The sequence below is a fragment of the Anopheles ziemanni genome, assembly GCF_943734765.1.
Source record: "Anopheles ziemanni chromosome X unlocalized genomic scaffold, idAnoZiCoDA_A2_x.2 X_unloc_73, whole genome shotgun sequence".
Classification (NCBI taxonomy): Eukaryota; Metazoa; Arthropoda; class Insecta; order Diptera; family Culicidae; genus Anopheles; species Anopheles ziemanni.
Window position 1 is genome coordinate 87501 of NW_026689843.1, and position 20925 is coordinate 108425.

General features: G+C 40.7%; 1 non-coding gene across 1 annotated transcript; it reads right to left on the minus strand.

Moving 5' to 3' along the window:
• Positions 1 to 126: 126 nt before the first annotated feature.
• Positions 127 to 281, minus strand: LOC131292570 (5.8S ribosomal RNA). Its single transcript, XR_009190194.1, has one exon. It is a non-coding gene; the product is annotated as a 5.8S ribosomal RNA (ribosomal RNA).
• Positions 282 to 20925: the final 20644 nt, after the last annotated feature.

Below are 20925 nucleotides of genomic sequence, written 5' to 3' on the forward strand. Positions count from 1 at the left end.
AGTATATTGTAAACCACGGGTTCTTTAATGCTAGCGGGTCGTCGCGACCCTAGTTAACATCATGGTGCACGTCTCGTGACGGGTGTCACGGCGTAGTTAAATGTATGCGATACATTTCTCAAATATAAGCGCTCAGTCATCTGTACATCATGGTAGGTTCCCACGACGTGCAATATGCGTTCAACTTATCAATGTTCATGTGTCCTGCAGTTCACATTATGACGCGCAGTTAGCTGCGGTCTTCATCGATCCATGAGCCGAGTGATCCACTGCCGAGGGTGACTAACTTGCGTAAGCCGCCGCTGTGCGCGTATACCCGTTCCCCGTAGGGAGGAGCAAGCCGCCGCTTAGAGACGAAGCATAAAGTGTCCTCATTCCACATAGGGCAAGCTGGATGAATCCATTTTACCCAGGACGGCCGAAGCGGCGTGGACCAGGGGAGAACTGAACCTTATACTTCACACCACAGTAAGTCTACGTGTCCTCTTCCACATAGGGCAAGCTAGAACTAACTATCTTACCCAGGACTGCCGAAGCAGCGTGGACCAGGGGAGGAACACACTTTTCATGGAAACGTAAGGCATCCATGACTGCCATAACGTAAGCCGCCGCTGTGCGCGTATACCCGTTCCCCGTAGGGAGGAGCAAGCCGCCGCTTAGAGACGAAGCATAAAGTGTCCTCATTCCACATAGGGCAAGCTGGATGAATCCATTTTACCCAGGACGGCCGAAGCGGCGTGGACCAGGGGAGAACTGAACTTTATACTTCACACCACAGTAAGTCTACGTGTCCTCTTCCACATAGGGCAAGCTAGAACTAACTATCTTACCCAGGACTGCCGAAGCAGCGTGGACCAGGGGAGGAACACACTTTTCATAGAAACGTAAGGCATCCATGACTGCCATAGTGCGTAAGCCGCCGCTGTGCGCGTAAACCCGTTCCCCGTAGGGAGGAGTCAAGCCGCCGCTTAGAGACGAAGTATGAAGTGTCCTCTTCCACATAGGGCAAGCTAGAATGAACTATCTTACCCAGGACCGCCGAAGCAGCGTGGACCAGGGGAGAACTGAACTTTATACTTCACACCACAGTATTGAGTAATGTGCCCTCTTCCACATAGGGCAAGCTGGAATGTTCCATTTTACCCAGGACGGCCGAAGCGGCGTGGACCAGTGGAGGACTACACAATCATGAGGTTTGATATCGACTTGTGTGTTTCAATAGGATACCGATGGTATGGTTTGAACCGATTTGATTTAGCCATTCTGAAGTCATCACTTGGTTGAAGCGCTGAACTAGGGAGGCATCGTTTACATATATATTGGTTTTCGCATGCTCTACTAGGTTAATGTCATGAGGTTGGCTATCGAGCATGCCCAAGTGATGACTTGATTGTGTGCTTGCTTGAATTCTTCACATTTCATACCATCGGTTAGTTGTCGAATCATTCCTCGATCATAACCTTCGTTCTTGGTTCATGTATGCTCTCTTCCACATAGGGCAAGCTAGAATTAACTATCTTACCCAGGACCGCCGAAGCAGCGTGGACCAGGGGAGAACTATACTTTGTCTTGTATGCCCTCTTCCACATAGGGCAAGCTAGAACTAACTATCTTACCCAGGACCGCCGAAGCAGCGTGGACCAGTGGAGGACTATACTTTGTTCATAACACCACAGAATTGAGTAATGTGCCCTCTTCCACATAGGGCAAGCTAGAATGAACTATCTTACCCAGGACCGCCGGAGCAGTGTGGACCAGTGGAGGACTACACAATCATGAGGTTTGATATCGACTTGTGTGTTTCAATAGGGTACCGATGGTATGTTTTGAACCGATTTGATTTAGCCATTCTGAAGTCATCACTTGGTTGAAGCGCTGAACTAGGGAGGGGCATCGTTTACATATATATTGGTTTTCGCATGCTCTACTAGGTTAATGTCATAGGGTTGGCTATCGAGCATGCCCAAGTGATGACTTGATTGTGTGCTTGCTTGAATTCTTCACATTTCATACCATCGGTTAGTTGTCGAATCATTCCTCGATCATAACCTTCGTTCTTGGTTCATGTATGCTCTCTTCCACATAGGGCAAGCTAGAATTAACTATCTTACCCAGGACCGCCGAAGCAGCGTGGACCAGGGGAGAACTATACTTTGTCTTGTATGCCCTCTTCCACATAGGGCAAGCTTGAATGAACTATCTTACCCAGGACCGCCGGAGCAGCGTGGACCAGTGGAGGACTATACTTTGTTCATTACACCACAGTATTAAGTATGGTGTCCTCTTCCACATAGGGCAAGCTAGAATTAACTATCTTACCCAGGACCGCCGAAGCAGTGTGGACCAGGGGAGGACTATACTTTATACTTCACACACTAGCCAAATTGAAGTCATCACTTGGTTGAAGCACTGAACTAGGGCGAGTCTATCGTTTACTTTGCATTGGGATAATACGCTGCATGCTCTCTTAGGTTAATGTCATGTGATTGGCTATAGAGCATGCCCAAGTGATGACTTTGTTTCAAGCTCAACAGGTAGGGTATTGAGTCCTCTTCCACATAGGGCAAGCTAGAATTAACTATCTTACCCAGGACCGCCGGAGCAGCGTGGACCAGGGGAGAACTATACTTTGTCTTGTATGCCCTCTTCCACATAGGGCAAGCTAGAACTAACTATCTTACCCAGGACTGCAAAGCAGCGTGGACCAGTGGAGGACTATACTTTGTTCATTACACCACAGTATTAAGTATGGTGTCCTCTTCCACATAGGGCAAGCTAGAACTAACTATCTTACCCAGGACCGCCGAAGCAGTGTGGACCAGGGGAGGACTATACTTTATACTTCACACACTAGCCATACTGAAGTCATCACTTGGTTGAAGCGCTGAACTACGGCGGGGTAATCGTTTACAGGTTATAATCATATAGCTGCATGCTCATTAGTAGATAATGGAATATTGTATGGCAATATGAGCATGCCCAAGTGATGACTTTGTTTCAAGCTCAACAGGTAGGGTATTGAGTCCTCTTCCACATAGGGCAAGCTAGAATGAACTATCTTACCCAGGACCGCCGGAGCAGCGTGGACCAGTGGAGGACTCTATACTTTATACTTCACACCACAGTATTGAGTACGACTTGCATAAAGCCCCTAATGAGAACCACGAGGGCTCTCTCAATGTAGAACCACGAGGGCTCTAGTACCGATTCTCTCGGTACGGCTTGGTCCGTGTTCCTTTATGCATGTACTCGCAGAAAGTCTCAACCCGGAGGTCTTGACTTTGATTGTCATAGTTGGACTACGACGGGGCATCCGACCATTGCTGATCGAACACCCCTGATTCACCATCTTTCGGGTAGGCGGTACGCGTACCTCCGGACGCGGAAGTCTCAACCCGGAGGTCTTGACTTTGATTGTCATAGTTGGACTACGACGGGGCATCCGACCATTGCTGATCGAACACCCCTGATTCATCATCTTTCGGGTAGGCGGTGCGCGCACCTCCGACGCGGAAGTCTCAACCCGGAGGTCTTGACTTTGTATTGTCATAGTTGGACTACGACGGGGTATCCGACTCATCGAATACCCCAGAAGCACACCATCTTTCGGGTAGGCGGTACGCGTACCTCCGGACGCGGAAAGTCTCAACCCGGAGGTCTTGACTTTGGTTGTCATAGTTGGACTATGACGGGGCATCCGACCATTGCTGATCGAACACCCCTGTTACACCATCTTTCGGATAGGCGGTGCGCGACACCACCGACGCGGAAAGTCTCAACCCGGAGGTCTTGACTCGATTTTTCATAAATTCTAAGTAAAACATATGTTAGGATGCTGGGAGATGAATGGGATGCTGCATGGAGATAAATCTTGATCTTCTTCATCTCCCATCTTAATACAGTATCCCTACTTAAAGGCATCTCGGACTTAGTCGATTTTTCATAAATTCTAAGAAAAACATATGTTAGGATGCTGGGAGATGAATGGGATGCTGCATGGAGATAAATCTAGATCTTCTCCATCTCCCATCTTAATACAGCATCCCTACTTAAAGGCATCTCGGACTTAGTCGATTTTTCATAAATTCATAGAAAAACATATGTTACGATGCTGCGAGATGAATGGGATGCTGCATGGAGATGCATCTTGATCTCCTACATCTCCCATCTTAATACAGCATCCCTACTTAAAGCCATCTCGGACTTAGTCGATTTTTCATAAATTCTAAGAAATTCATATGTTAGGATGCTGGGAGATGAATGGGATGCTGCATGGAGATGAATCTTGGTCTTCTTCATCTCCCATCTTAATACAGCATCCCTACTTAAAGGCATCTCGGACTTAGTCGATTTTTCATAAATTCTAAGAAAAACATATGTTAGGATGCTGCGAGATGAATGGGATGCTGCATGGAGATGAATCTTGATCTCCGACATCTCCCATCTCAATACAGCATCCCTACTTAAAGGCATCTCGGACTTAGTCGATTTTTCATAAATTCATAGAAATTCATATGTTAGGATGCTGCGAGATGAATGGGATGCTGCATGGAGATGAATCTTGATCTCCTACATCTCTCATCTCAATACAGCATCCCTACTTAAAGCCATCTCGGACTTAGTCGATTTTTCATAAATTCATAGAAATTCATATGTTAGGATGCTGCGAGATGAATGGAATGCTGCATGGAGATGAATCTTGATCTACTTCATCTCCCATCTTAATACAGCATTCCTACTTAAATGCATCTCGGACTTAGTCGATTTTTCATAAATTCATAGAAATTCATATGTGAGGATGCTGCGAGATGAATGGGATGCTGCATGGAGATGAATCTTGATCTTCTTCATCTCCCATCTCAATACAGCATCCCTACTTAAAGGCATCTCGGACTTAGTCGATTTTTCATAAATTCATAGAAATTCATATGTGAGGATGCTGCGAGATGAATGGGATGCTGCATGGAGATGAATCTTGATCTCCTACATCTCTCATCTCAATACAGCATCCCTACTTAAAGCCATCTCGGACTTAGTCGATTTTTCATAAATTCATAGAAATTCATATGTAAGGATGCTGCGAGATGAATGGGATGCTGCTTGGAGATGAATCTTGATCTCCTACATCTCTCATCTCAATACAGCATCCCTACTTAAAGGCATCTCGGACTTAGTCGATTTTTCATAAATTCATAGAAATTCATATGTTAGGATGCTGCGAGATGAATGGGATGCTGCATGGAGATGAATCTTGATCTTCTTCATCTCCCATCCTAATACAGCATCCCTACTTAAAGGCATCTGGGACTTAGTCGATTTTTCATAAATTCTAAGAAATTCATATGTTAGGATGCTGGGAGATGAATGGGATGCTGCATGGAGATGAATCTTGATCTTCGTCACCTCCCATCTCGATACAGCATCCCTACTTAAAGGCATCTCGGACTTAGTCGATTTTTCATAAATTCTAAGAAATTCATATGTTAGGATGCTGCGAGAAGAATGGGATGCTGCATGGAGATGAATCTTGATCTTCTTCATCTCCCATCTCGATACAGCATCCCTACTTAAAGGCATCTCGGACTTATTCGATTTTTCATAAATTCTAAGTAAAACATATGTTAGGATGCTGGGAGATGAATGGGATGCTGCATGGAGATAAATCTTGATCTTCTTCATCTCCCATCTTAATACAGTATCCCTACTTAAAGGCATCTCGGACTTAGTCGATTTTTCATAAATTCTAAGAAAAACATATGTTAGGATGCTGGGAGATGAATGGGATGCTGCATGGAGATAAATCTAGATCTTCTCCATCTCCCATCTTAATACAGCATCCCTACTTAAAGGCATCTCGGACTTAGTCGATTTTTCATAAATTCATAGAAAAACATATGTTACGATGCTGCGAGATGAATGGGATGCTGCATGGAGATGCATCTTGATCTCCTACATCTCCCATCTTAATACAGCATCCCTACTTAAAGCCATCTCGGACTTAGTCGATTTTTCATAAATTCTAAGAAATTCATATGTTAGGATGCTGGGAGATGAATGGGATGCTGCATGGAGATGAATCTTGATCTCCTACATCTCCCATCTCAATACAGCATCCCTACTTAAAGGCTTCTCGGACTTATTCGATTTTTCATAAATTCTAAGAAATTCATATGTTAGGATGCTGGGAGATAAATGGGATGCTGCATGGAGATGAATCTTGATCTCCGACATCTCCCATCTCAATACAGCATCCCTACTTAAAGGCATCTCGGACTTAGTCGATTTTTCATAAATTCATAGAAATTCATATGTTAGGATGCTGCGAGATGAATGGGATGCTGCATGGAGATGAATCTTGATCTTCTTCATCTCCCATCTTAATACAGCATCCCTACTTGAAGGCATCTCGGACTTAGTCGATTTTTCATAAATTCTAAGAAATTCATATGTTAGGATGCTGGGAGATGAATGGGATGCTGCATGGAGATGAATCTTGATCTTCTTCATCTCCCATCTTAATACAGCATCCCTACTTGAAGGCATCTCGGACTTAGTCGATTTTTCATAAATTCTAAGAAATTCATATGTTAGGATGCTGGGAGATGAATGGGATGCTGCATGGAGATGAATCTTGATCTACTTCATCTCCCATCTTAATACAGCATCCCTACTTAAATGCATCTCGGACTTAGTCGATTTTTCATAAATTCATAGAAATTCATATGTTAGGATGCTGGGAGATGAATGGGATGCTGCATGGAGATGAATCTTGATCTTCTTCATCTCCCATCTCAATACAGCATCCCTACTTAAAGGCATCTCGGACTTAGTCGATTTTTCATAAATTCATAGAAATTCATATGTGAGGATGCTGCGAGATGAATGGGATGCTGCATGGAGATGAATCTTGATCTCCTACATCTCTCATCTCAATACAGCATCCCTACTTAAAGCCATCTCGGACTTAGTCGATTTTTCATAAATTCATAGAAATTCATATGTAAGGATGCTGCGAGATGAATGGGATGCTGCTTGGAGATGAATCTTGATCTCCTACATCTCTCATCTCAATACAGCATCCCTACTTAAAGGCATCTCGGACTTAGTCGATTTTTCATAAATTCATAGAAATTCATATGTTAGGATGCTGCGAGATGAATGGGATGCTGCATGGAGATGAATCTTGATCTTCTTCATCTCCCATCCTAATACAGCATCCCTACTTAAAGGCATCTGGGACTTAGTCGATTTTTCATAAATTCTAAGAAATTCATATGTTAGGATGCTGGGAGATGAATGGGATGCTGCATGGAGATGAATCTTGATCTTCTTCATCTCTCATCTTAATACAGCATCCCTACTTAAAGGCATCTCGGACTTAGTCGATTTTTCATAAATTCTTAGAAAAACATGTGTTAGGATGCTGCGAGATGAATGGGATGCTGCATGGAGATGAATCTTGATCTTCTTCATCTCCCATCTCAATACAGCATCCCTACTTAAAGGCATCTCGGACTTAGTCTATTTTTCATAAATTATAAGAAAAACATATGTTAGGATGCTGCGAGATGAATGGGATGCTGCATGGAGATGAATCTTGATCTTCTTCATCTTCCATCTTAATACAGCATCCCTACTTAAAGGCATCTCGGACTTAGTCGATTTTTCATAAATTCTAAGAAAAACATATGTTAGGATGCTGCGAGATGAATGGGATGCTGCATGGAGATGAATCTTGATCTTCTTCATCTCTCATCTTAATACAGCATCCCTACTTAAAGGCATCTCGGACTTAGTCGATTTTTCATAAATTCTTAGAAATTCATATGTTAGGATGCTGCGAGATGAATGGGATGCTGCATGGAGATGAATCTTGATCTTCTTCATCTCCCATCTCAATACAGCATCCCTACTTAAAGCCATCTTGGACTAAGTCGATTTTTCATAAATTCTTAGAAAAACATATGTTAGGATGCTGCGAGATGAATGGGATGCTGCATGGAGATGAATCTTGATCTTCTTCATCTCCCATCTTAATACAGCATCCCTACTTAAAGGCATCTCGGACTTAGTTGATTTTTCATAAATTCTAAGAAAAACATATGTTAGGATGCTGCGAGATGAATGGGATGCTGCATGGAGATGAATCTTGATCTTCTTCATCTTCCATCTTAATACAGCATCCCTACTTAAAGGCATCTCGGACTTAGTCGATTTTTCATAAATTCTAAGAAAAACATATGTTAGGATGCTGCGAGATGAATGGGATGCTGCATGGAGATGAATCTTGATCTTCTTCATCTCTCATCTTAATACAGCATCCCTACTTAAAGGCATCTCGGACTTAGTCGATTTTTCATAAATTCTTAGAAATTCATATGTTAGGATGCTGCGAGATGAATGGGATGCTGCATGGAGATGAATCTTGATCTTCTTCATCTCCCATCTCAATACAGCATCCCTACTTAAAGCCATCTCGGACTAAGTCGATTTTTCATAAATTCTTAGAAAAACATATGTTAGGATGCTGCGAGATGAATGGGATGCTGCATGGAGATGAATCTTGATCTTCTTCATCTCCCATCTTAATACAGCATCCCTACTTAAAGGCATCTCGGACTTAGTTGATTTTTCATAAATTCTAAGAAAAACATATGTTAGGATGCTGCGAGATGAATGGGATGCTGCATGGAGATGAATCTTGATCTTCTTCATCTCCCATCTTAATACAGCATCCCTACTTAAAGGCATCTCGGACTTAGTCGATTTTTCATAAATTCTAAGAAAAATATATGTTAGGATGCTGCGAGATGGATGGGATGCTGCATGGGAATGAATCTTGATCTTCTTCATCTCCCATCTTAATACAGCATCCCTACTTAAAGGCATCTCGGACTTAGTCGATTTTTCCTAAATTCTAAGAAATTCATAGGTAAGGATGCTGCGAGATGAATGGGATGCTGCATGGAGATGAATCTTGATCTCCTACATCTCCCATCTCAATACAGCATCCCTACTTGAAGCCATCTCGGACTTAGTTGATTTTTCATAAATTCATAGAAATTCATATGTTAGGATGCTGCGAGATGAATGGGATGCTGCATGGAGAAGAATCTTGATCTTCTTCATCTCCCATCTTAATACAGCATCCCTACTTAACGGCATCTCGGACTTAGTCGATTTTTCATAAATTCAAAGGAAAACATAGGTTAGGATGTTGGGAGATAAATTGGATGCTGCATAGAGATGAATCTTGATCTCCTACATCTCTCATCTCAATACAGCATCCCTACTTAAAGCCATCTCGGACTTAGTCGATTTTTCATAAATTCATAGAAATTCATATGTTAGGATGCTGCGAGATGAATGGGATGCTGCATGGAGATGAATCTTGATCTTCTTCATCTCCCATCTCAATACAGCATCCCTACTTTAAGGCATCTCGGACTTAGTCGATTTTTCATAAATTCTAAGAAAAACATATGTTAGGATGCAGCGAGATGAATGGGATGCTGCATGGAGATGAATCTTGATCTTCTTCATCTCCCGTCTTAATACAGCATCCCTACTTAAAGGCATCTCGGACTTAGTCGATTTTTCATAAATTCATAGAAAAACATATGTTAGGATGCTGGGAGATGAATGGGATGCTGCATGGAGATGAATCTTGATCTTCTTCATCTCCCATTTTAATACAGCATCCCTACTTAAAGGCATCTCGGACTTAGTCAATTTTTCATAAATTCTTAGAAATTCATATGTTAGGATGCTGCGATATGAATGGGATGCTGCATGGAGATGAATCTTGATCTTCTTCATCTCCCGTCTTAATACAGCATCCCTACTTAAAGGCACCTCGGACATGCAGATGAATATTGATCTCCTACATCTCCCGTCTCAATACAGCATCCCTACTTAAAGGCATCTCGGACTTAGTCGATTTTTCATAAATTCATAAAACATCATATGTTAGGATGCTGCGAGATGAATGGGATGCTGCATGGAGATGAATCTTGATCTCCTACATCTCTCATCTCAATACAGCATCCCTACTTAAAGCCATCTCGGACTTAGTCGATTTTTCATAAATTCTAAGAAAAACATATGTTAGGATACTGCGAGATGAATGGGATGCTGCATGGAGATGCATCTTAATCTCCTACATCTCCCATCTTAATACAGCATCCCTACTTGAAGGCATCTCGGACTTAGTCGATTTTTCATAAATTCATAGAAATTCATATGTTAGGATGCTGCGAGATGAATGGGATGCTGCATGCAGATGAATATTCATCTCCTACATCTCCCGTCTCAATACAGCATCCCTACTTAAAGGCATCTCGGACTTAGTCGATTTTTCATAAATTCATAGAAATTCATATGTTAGGATGCTGCGAGATGAAAGGGATGCTGCATGGAAATGAATCTTGATCTCCTACATCTCCCATCTTAATACAGCATCCCTACTTAAAGCCATCTCGGACTTAGTCGATTTTTCATAAATTCTAAGAAATTCATATGTTAGGATGCTGGGAGATGAATGGGATGCTGCATGGAGATGAATCTTGATCTTCTTCATCTCCCATCTTAATACAGCATCCCTACTTAAAGGCATCTCGGACTTAGTCGATTTTTCATAAATTCATAGAAATTCATATGTTAGGATGCTGGGAGATGAATGGGATGCTGCATGGAGATGAATCTTGATCTCCTACATCTCCCATCTCAATACAGCATCCCTACTTCAAGGCATCTCGGACTTAGTCGATTTTTCATAAATTCATAGAAATTCATATGTTAGGATGCTGCGAGATGAATGGGATGCTGCATGCAGATGAATATTGATCTCCTACATCTCCCGTCTCAATACAGCATCCCTACTTAAAGGCATCTCGGACTTAGTCGATTTTTCATAAATTCATAGAAATTCATATGTTAGGATGCTGCGAGATGAATGGGATGCTGCATGGAGATGAATCTTGATCTCCTACATCTCTCATCTCAATACAGCATCCCTACTTAAAGCCATCTCGGACTTAGTCGATTTTTCAAAAATTCATAGAAATTCATATGTTAGGATGCTGCGAGATGAATGGGATGCTGCATGGAGATGAATCTTGATCTCCTACTTCTCTCATCTCAATACAGCATCCCTACTTAAAGGCATCTCGGACTTAGTCGATTTTTCATAAATTCATAGAAATTCATATGTTAGGATGCTGGGAGATGAATGGGATGCTGCATGGAGATGAATCTTGATCTCCTACATCTCCCATCTTAATACAGCATCCCTACTTAAAGCCATCTCGGGCTTAGTCGATTTTTCATAAATTCATATAAATTCATATGTTAGGATGCTGGGAGATGAATGGGATGCTGCATGGAGATGCATCTTGATCTCCTACATCTCCCATCTTAATACAGCATCCCTACTTAAAGCCATCTCGGACTTAGTCGATTTTTCATAAATTCTAAGAAATTCATATGTTAGGATGCTGGGAGATGAATGGGATGCTGCATGGAGATGAATCTTGATCTTCTTCATCTCCCATCTTAATACAGCATCCCTACTTAAAGGCATCTCGGACTTAGTCGATTTTTCATAAATTCATAGAAATTCATATGTTAGGATGCTGCGAGATGAATGGGATGCTGCATGGAGATGAATCTTGATCTATTTCATCTCCCATCTTAATACAGCATCCCTACTTAAATGCATCTCGGACTTAGTCGATTTTTCATAAATTCTAAGAAAAACATATGTTAGGATGCTGCGAGATGAATGGGATGCTGCATGGAGATGAATCTTGATCTTCTTCATCTCCCATCTTAATACAGCATCCCTACTTAAAGGCATCGCGGACTTAGTCGATTTTTCATAAATTCTAAGAAATTCATATGTTAGGATGCTGGGAGATGAATGGGATGCTGCATGGAGATGAATCTTGATCTCCTACATCTCCCATCTCAATACAGCATCCCTACTTAAAGGCATCTCGGACTTAGTCGATTTTTCATAAATTCATAGAAATTCATATGTTAGGATGCTGGGAGATGAATGGGATGCTGCATGGAGATGCATCTTAATCTCCTACATCTCCCATCTTAATACAGCATCCCTACTTAAAGGCATCTCGGACTTAGTCGATTTTTCATAAGTTCTAAGAAATTCATATGTTAGGATGCTGCGAGATGAATGGGATGCTGCATGGAGATGAATCTTGATCTCCTACATCTCCCATCTCAATACAGCATCCCTACTTAAAGGCATCTCGGACTTAGTCGATTTTTCATAAATTCATAGAAATTCATATGTTAGGATGCTGGGAGATGAATGGGATGCTGCATGGAGATGAATCTTGATCTCCTACATCTCCCATCTTAATACAGCATCCCTACTTAAAGCCATCTCGGACTTAGTCGATTTTTCATAAATTCTAAGAAATACATATGTTAGGATGCTGGGAGATGAATGGGATGCTGCATGGAGATGAATCTTGATCTTCTTCATCTCCCATCTTAATACAGCATCCCTACTTAAAGGCATCTCGGACTTAGTCGATTTTTCATAAATTCATAGAAATTCATATGTTAGGATGCTGCGAGATGAATGGGATGCTGCATGGAGATGAATCTTGATCTACTTCATCTCCCATCTTAATACAGCATCCCTACTTAAATGCATCTCGGACTTAGTCGATTTTTCATAAATTCTAAGAAATTCATATGTTAGGATGCTGGGAGATGAATGAGATGCTGCATGGAGATGAATCTTGATCTTCTTCATCTGCCATCTTAATACAGCATCCCTACTTAAAGGCATCTCGGACTTAGTCGATTTTTCATAAATTCATAGAAATTCATATGTTAGGATGCTGCGAGATGAATGGGATGCTGCATGGAGATGAATCTTGATCTTCTTCATCTCCCATCTTAATACAGCATCCCTACTTAAAGGCATCTCGGACTTAGTCGATTTTTCATAAATTCTAAGAAATTCATATGTTAGGATGCTGGGAGATGAATGGGATGCTGCATGGAGATGAATCTTGATCTTCTTCATCTACCATCTTAATAAAGCATCCCAACTTGAAGGCATCTCGGACTTAGTCGATTTTTCATAAATTCTAAGAAATTCATATGTAAGGATGCTGGGAGATGAATGGGATGCTGCATGGAGATGAATCTTGATCATTCTCATCTCCCATCTTAATACAGCATCCCTACTTAAAGGCATCTCGGACTTAGTCGATTTTTCATAAATTCATAGAAAAACATATGTTAGGATGCTGGGAGATGAATGGGATGCTGCATGGAGATGAATCTTGGTCTTCATCATCTCCCATCTTAATACAGCATCCCTACTTAAAGGCATCTCGGACTTAGTCGATTTTTCATAAATTCATAGAAATTCATATGTTAGGATGCTGCGAGATGAATGGGATGCTGCATGGAGATGCATCTTGATCTCCTACATCTCCCATCTTAATACAGCATCCCTACTTAAAGCCATCTCGGACTAAGTCGATTTTTCATAAATTCATAGAAATTCATATGTTAGGATGCTGCGAGATGAATGGGATGCTGCATGGAGATGAATCTTGATCTACTCCATCTCCCATCTCAATATAGCATCCCTACTTAAAGGCATCTCGGACTTAGTCGATTTTTCATAAATTCATAGAAATTCATATGTTAGGATGCTGGGAGATGAATGGGATGCTGCATGGAGATGAATCTTGATCTTCTTCATCTCCCATCTTAATACAGCATCCCTACTTAAAGGCATCTCGGACTTAGTCGATTTTTCATAAATTCTAAGAAATTCATATGTTAGGATGCTGCGAGATGAATGGGATGCTGCATGGAGATGAATCTTGATCTCCTACATCTCTCATCTCAATACAGCATCCCTACTTTAAGCCATCTCGGACTTAGCCGATTTTTCATAAATTCATAGAAATTCATATGTTAGGATGCTGCGAGATGAATGGGATGCTGCATGGAGATGAATCTTGATCTACTCCATCTCCCATCTTAATACAGCATCCCTACTTAAATGCATCTCGGACTTAGTCGATTTTTCATAAATTCTAAGAAAAACATATGTTAGGATGCTGCGAGATGAATGGGATGCTGCATGGAGATGCATCTTGATCTTCTACATCTCCCATCTTAATACAGCATCCCTACTTAAAGCCATCTCGGACTAAGTCGATTTTTCATAAATTCATAGAAATTCATATGTTAGGATGCTGCGAGATGAATGGGATGCTGCATGGAGATGAATCTTGATCTACTCCATCTCCCATCTCAATACAGCATCCCTACTTAAAGGCATCTCGGACTTAGTCGATTTTTCATAAATTCATAGAAATTCATATGTTAGGATGCTGGGAGATGAATGGGATGCTGCATGGAGATGAATCTTGATCTTCTTCATCTCCCATCTTAATACAGCATCCCTACTTAAAGGCATCTCGGACTTAGTCGATTTTTCATAAATTCTAAGAAATTCATATGTTAGGATGCTGCGAGATGAATGGGATGCTGCATGGAGATGAATCTTGATCTTCTTCATCTCCCATCTTAATACAGCATCCCTACTTAAAGGCATCTCGGACTTAGTCGATTTTTCATAAATTCATAGAAATTCATATGTTAGGATGCTGGGAGATGAATGAGATGCTGCATGGAGATGAATCTTGATCTTCTTCATCTCCCATCTTAATACAGCATCCCTACTTAAATGCATCTCAGACTTAGTCGATTTTTCATAAATTCTAAGAAAAACATATGTTAGGATGCTGCGAGATGCATGGGATGCTGCATGGAGATGAATCTTGATCTTCTTCTTCTCCCATCTCAATACAGCATCCCTACTTAAAGGCATCTCGGACTTAGTCGATTTTTCATAAATTCTAAGAAATTCATATGTTAGGATGCTGCGAGAGGAATGAGATGCTGCATGGAGATAAATCTTGATTTTCCTCATCTCCCATCTTAATACAGCATCCCTACTTAAAGGCATCTCGGACTTAGTCGATTTTTAATAAATTCTAAGAAAAACATATGTTAGGATGCTGCGAGATGAATGAGATGCTGCATGGAGATGAATCTTGATCTTCTTCATCTCCCGTCTTAATACAGCATCCCTACTTGAAGGGATATCAGACTTAGTCGATTTTTCATAAATTCATAGAAAAACATATGTTAGGATGCTGGGAGATGAATGGGATGCTGCATGGAGATGAATCTTGATCTTCATCATCTCCCATCTTAATACAGCATCCTAATACAGCGTCGTTCAATATGCAGCATCCCTACTTAAAGCCATCTCGGACTTAGTCGATTTTTCATAAATTCATAGAAATTCATATGTAAGGATGCTGCGAGATGAATGGGATGCTGCATGGAGATGAATCTTGATCTCCTTCATCTCTCATCTCAATACAGCATCCCTACTTAAAGGCATCTCGGACTTAGTCGATTTTTCATAAATTCATAGAAATTCATATGTTAGGATGCTGGGAGATAAATGGGATGCTGCATGGAGATGAATCTTGATCTTCTTCATCTCCCATCTTAATACAGCATCCCTACTTAAAGGCATCTCGGACTTAGTCGATTTTTCATAAATTCTAAGAAATTCATATGTTAGGATGCTGGGAGATGAATGGGATGCTGCATGGAGATAAATCTTGATCTCCTACATCTCCCATCTCAATACAGCATCCCTACTTAAAGGCATCTCGGACTTAGTCAATTTTTCATAAATTCATAGAAATTCATATGTTAGGATGCTGGGAGATGAATGAGATGCTGCATGGAGATGAATCTTGATCTTCTTCATCTCCCATCTTAATACAGCATCCCTACTTAAAGGCATCTCGGACTTAGTCGATTTTTCATAAATTCTAAACAATTCATATGTTAGGATGCTGCGAGATGAATGGGATGCTGGATGGAGATGAATCTTGATCTTCTTCATCTCCCATCTCGATACAGCATCCCTACCTAAAGGCATCTCGGACTTAGTCGATTTTTCATAAATTCTAAACAATTCATATGCTAGGATGCTGCGAGATGAATGGGATGCTGCATGGAGATGAATCTTGATCTTTTACATCTCCTATCTTAATACAGCATCCCTACTTAAAGGCATCTCAGACTTAGTCGATTTTTCATAAATTCATAGAAAAACATATGTTAGGATGCTGGGAGATGAATGGGATGCTGCATGGAGATGATTCTTGATCTTCTTCATCTCCCATCTCAATACAGCATCCCTACTTAAGGGCATCTCGGACTTAGTCGATTTTTCATAAATTCTAAGAAATTCATATGTTAGGATGCTGGGAGATGAATGGGATGCTGCATGGAGATGAATCTTGATCTTCAACATCTCCCATCTTAATACAGCATCCCTACTTAAAGGCATCTCGGACTTAGTCGATTTTTCATAAATTCTAAGAAAACATATGTTAGGATGCTGGGAGATGAATGGGATGCTGCATGGAGATGAATCTTGATCTTCTCCATCTCCCATCTTAATACAGCATCCCTACTTAAAGGCATCTCGGACTTAGTCGATTTTTCATAAATTCATAGAAATTCATATGTTAGGATGCTGCGAGATGAATGGGATGCTGCATGGAGATGAATCTTGATCTTCTTCATCTCTCATCTCAATACAGCATCCCTACTTAAAGGCATCTCGGACTTAGTCGATTTTTCATAAATTCATAGAAATTCATATGTTAGGATGCTGGGAGATGAATGGGATGCTGCATGGAGATTAATCTTGATCTTCTTCATCTCCCATCCTAATACAGCATCCCTACTTAAAGGCATCTCGGACTTAGTCGATTTTTCAAAAATTCTAAGAAAAACATATGTTAGGATGCTGGGAGATGAATGGGATGCTGCATGCAGATGAATCTTGATCTTCTTCATCTCCCATCTTAAAACAGCATCCCTACTTAAAGGCATCTCGGACTTAGTCGATTTTTCATAAATTCTAAGAAATTCATATGTTAGGATGCTGGGAGATGAATGGGATGCTGCATGGAGATGAATCTTGATCTCCTACATCGCTCATCTCAATACAGCATCCTTACTTAAAGCCATCTCGGACTTAGTCGATTTTTCATAAATTCTAAGAAAAACATATGTTAGGATGCTGCGAGATGTAATGGGATGCTGCATGGAGATGAATCTTGATGTTCTTCATCTCCTATCTTAAAACAGCATCCCTACTTAAACGCATCTCGGACTTAGTCGATTTTTCATAAATTCTAAGAAATTCATATGTAAGGATGCTGCGAGATGAATGGGATGCTGCATGGAGATGAATCTTGATCTTCTTCATCTCCCATCTTAATACAGCATCCCTTCTTAAAGGCATCTCGGACTTAGTCGAGTTTTCATTAATTCTTAGAAATTCATATGTAAGGATGCTGCGAGATGAATGGGATGCTGCATGGAGATGAATCTTGATCTTCTTCATCTCCCATCTTAATACAGCATCCCTTCTTAAAGGAATCTCGGACTTAGTCGATTTTTCATAAATTCTAAGAAAAACACATGTTAGGATGCAGCGAGATAAATGGGATGCTGCATGGAGATGAATCTTGCTCTTCTTCATCTCCCATCTTAATACAGCATCCCTTCCTAATGGCACCTCGGACTTAGCCGATTTTTCATAAATTCTAGGAAATTCATATGTTAGGATGCTGCGAGATGAATGGGATGCTGCATGGAGATGAATCTTGATCTCCTACATCTCCCATCTCAATACAGCATCCCTACTTGAAGGCATCTCGGACTTAGTCGATTTTTCATAAATTCATAGAAATTCATATGTTATGATGCTGCGAGATGAATGGGATGCTGCATGCAGATGAATATTGATCTCCTACATCTCCCGTCTCAATACAGCATCCCTACTTAAAGGCATCTCGGACTTAGTCGATTTTTCATAAATTCATAGAAATTCATATGTTAGGATGCTGCGAGATGAATGGGATGCTGCATGGAGATGAATCTTGATCTCCTACATCTCTCATCTCAATACAGCATCCCTACTTAAAGCCATCTCGGACTTAGTCGATTTTTCATAAATTCATAGTAATTCATATGTTAGGATGCTGCGAGATGAATGGGATGCTGCATGGAGATGAATCTTGATCTTCTTCATCTCCCATCTTAATACAGCATCCCTACTTAAAGGCATCTCGGACTTAGTCGATTTTTCATAAATTCATAGAAATTCATATGTTAGGATGCTGCGAGATGAATGGGATGCTGCATGGAGATGAATCTTGATCTTCTTCATCTCTCATCTTAATACAGCATCCCTACTTAAAGGCATCTCGGACATAGTCGATTTTTCATAAATTCTAAGAAATTCATATGTTAGGATGCTGCGAGATGAATTGGATGCTGCATGGAGATGAATCTTTATCTTCTTCATCTCCCATCTCAATACAGCATCCCTACTAAAAGGCATCTCGGACTTAGTCGATTTTTCATAAATTCTAAGAAATTCATATGTTAGGATGCTGCGAGATGAATGGGATGGTGCATCGAGATGAATCTTGATCTTCTACATCTCCCATCTCAATACAGCATCCCTACTTAAAGGCATCTCGGACTTAGTCGATTTTTCATAAATTCTAAGAAATTCATATGTTAGGATGCTGCGAGATGAATGGGATGCTGCATGGAGATGAATCTTGATCTTCTTCATCTCCCATCTTAATACAGCATCCCTACTTAAAGGCATCTCGGACTTAGTCGATTTTTCATAAATTCTAAGAAATTCATATGTTAGGATGCTGGGAGATGAATGGGATGCTGCATGGAGATGAATCTTGATCTTCTTCATCTCCCATCTTAATACAGCATCCCTACTTAAAGGCATCTCGGACTTAGTCGATTTTTCATAAATTCTAAGAAATTCATATGTTAGGATGCTGGGAGATGAATGGGATGCTGCATGGAGATGCATCTTGATCTCCTACATCTCCCATCTTAATACAGCATCCCTACTTAAAGCCATCTCGGACTTAGTCGATTTTTCATAAATTCTAAGAAATTCATATGTTAGGATGCTGGGAGATGAATGGGATGCTGCATGGAGATGAATCTTGATCTTCTTCATCTCCCATCTTAATACAGCATCCCTACTTAAAGGCATCTCGGACTTAGTCGATTTTTCATAAATTCTAAGAAAAACATATGTTAGGATGCTGCGAGATGAATGGGATGCTGCATGGAGATGAATCTTGATCTCCTACATCTCTCATCTCAATACAGCATCCCTACTTAAAGGCATCTCGGACTTAGTCGATTTTTCATAAATTCATAGAAAAACATATGTTAGGATGCTGGGAGATGAATGGGATGCTGCATGGAGATGAATCTTGATCTCCTACATCTCCCATCTTAATACAGCATCCCTACTTAAAGCCATCTCGGACTTAGTCGATTTTCCATAAATTCTAAGAAATTCATATGTTAGGATTCTGGGAGGTGAATAGGATGCTGCATGGAGATGAATCTTGATCTTCTTCATCTCCCATCTCAATACAGCATCCCTACTTAAAGGCATCTCGGACTTAGTCGATTTTTCATAATCTCCTAGAAAAACATATGTTAGGATGCTGCGAGATGAATGGGATGCTGTTGTGAGATGAATCTTGATCTTTTTCATCTTCCATCTTAATACAGCATCCCTACTTAAAGGCATCTCGGACTTAGTCGATTTTTCATAAATTCTAAGAAAATCATATGTTAGGATGCTGCGAGATGAATGGGATGCTGCATGGAGATGAATCTTGATCTTCTACATCTCCCATCTTAATACAGCATCCCTACTTAAAGGCATCTCGGACTTAGTCGATTTTTCATAAATTCTAAGAAAAACATATGTTAGGATGCTGCGAGATGAATGGGATGCTGCACGGAGATTAATCTTGATCTTCTTCATCTCCCATCTTAATACAGCATCCCTACTTAAAGGCATCTCGGACTTAGTCGATTTTTCATAAATTCTAAGAAAAACATATGTTAGGATGCTGCGAGATGAATGGGATGCTTCATGGAGATGAATCTTGATCTTCTTCATCTCCCATCTTAATACAGCATCCCTACTTAAAGGCATCTCGGACATAGTCGATTTTTCATAAATTCTAAGAAATTCATATGTTAGGATGCTGCGAGATGAATGGGATGGTGCATCGAGATGAATCTTGATCTTCATCGTCTCCCATCTGAATACAGCATCCCTACTTAAAGGCATCTCGGACTTAGTCGATTTTTCATAAATTCTAAGAAAAACATATGTTAGGATGCTGCGAGATGAATGGGATGCTGCATGGAGATGAATCTTGATCTTCTTCATCTCCCATCTCAATACAGCATCCCTACTTAAAGGCATCTCGGACTTAGTCGATTTTTCATAAATTCTAAGAAATTCATATGTTAGGATGCTGCGAGATGAATGGGATGCTGCATGGAGATGAATCTTGATCTCCTACATCTCCCATCTCAATACAGCATCCCTACTTAAAGCCATCTCGGACTTAGTCGATTTTTCATAAATTCTAAGAAATTCATATGTTAGGATGCTGCGAGATGAATGGGATGCTGCATGGAGATGAATCTTGATCTCCTACATCTCCCATCTCAATACAGCATCCCTAATTAAAGGCATCTCGGACTTAGTCGATTTTTCATAAATTCTAAGAAATTCATATGTAAGGATGCTGCGAGATGAATGGGATGCTGCATGGAGATAAATCTTGATCTTCTTCATCCCCCATCTCAATACAGCATCCCTACTTAAAGGCATCTCGGACTTAGTCGATTTTTAATAAATTCTAAGAAAAACATATGTTAGGATTCTGGGAGATGAATAGG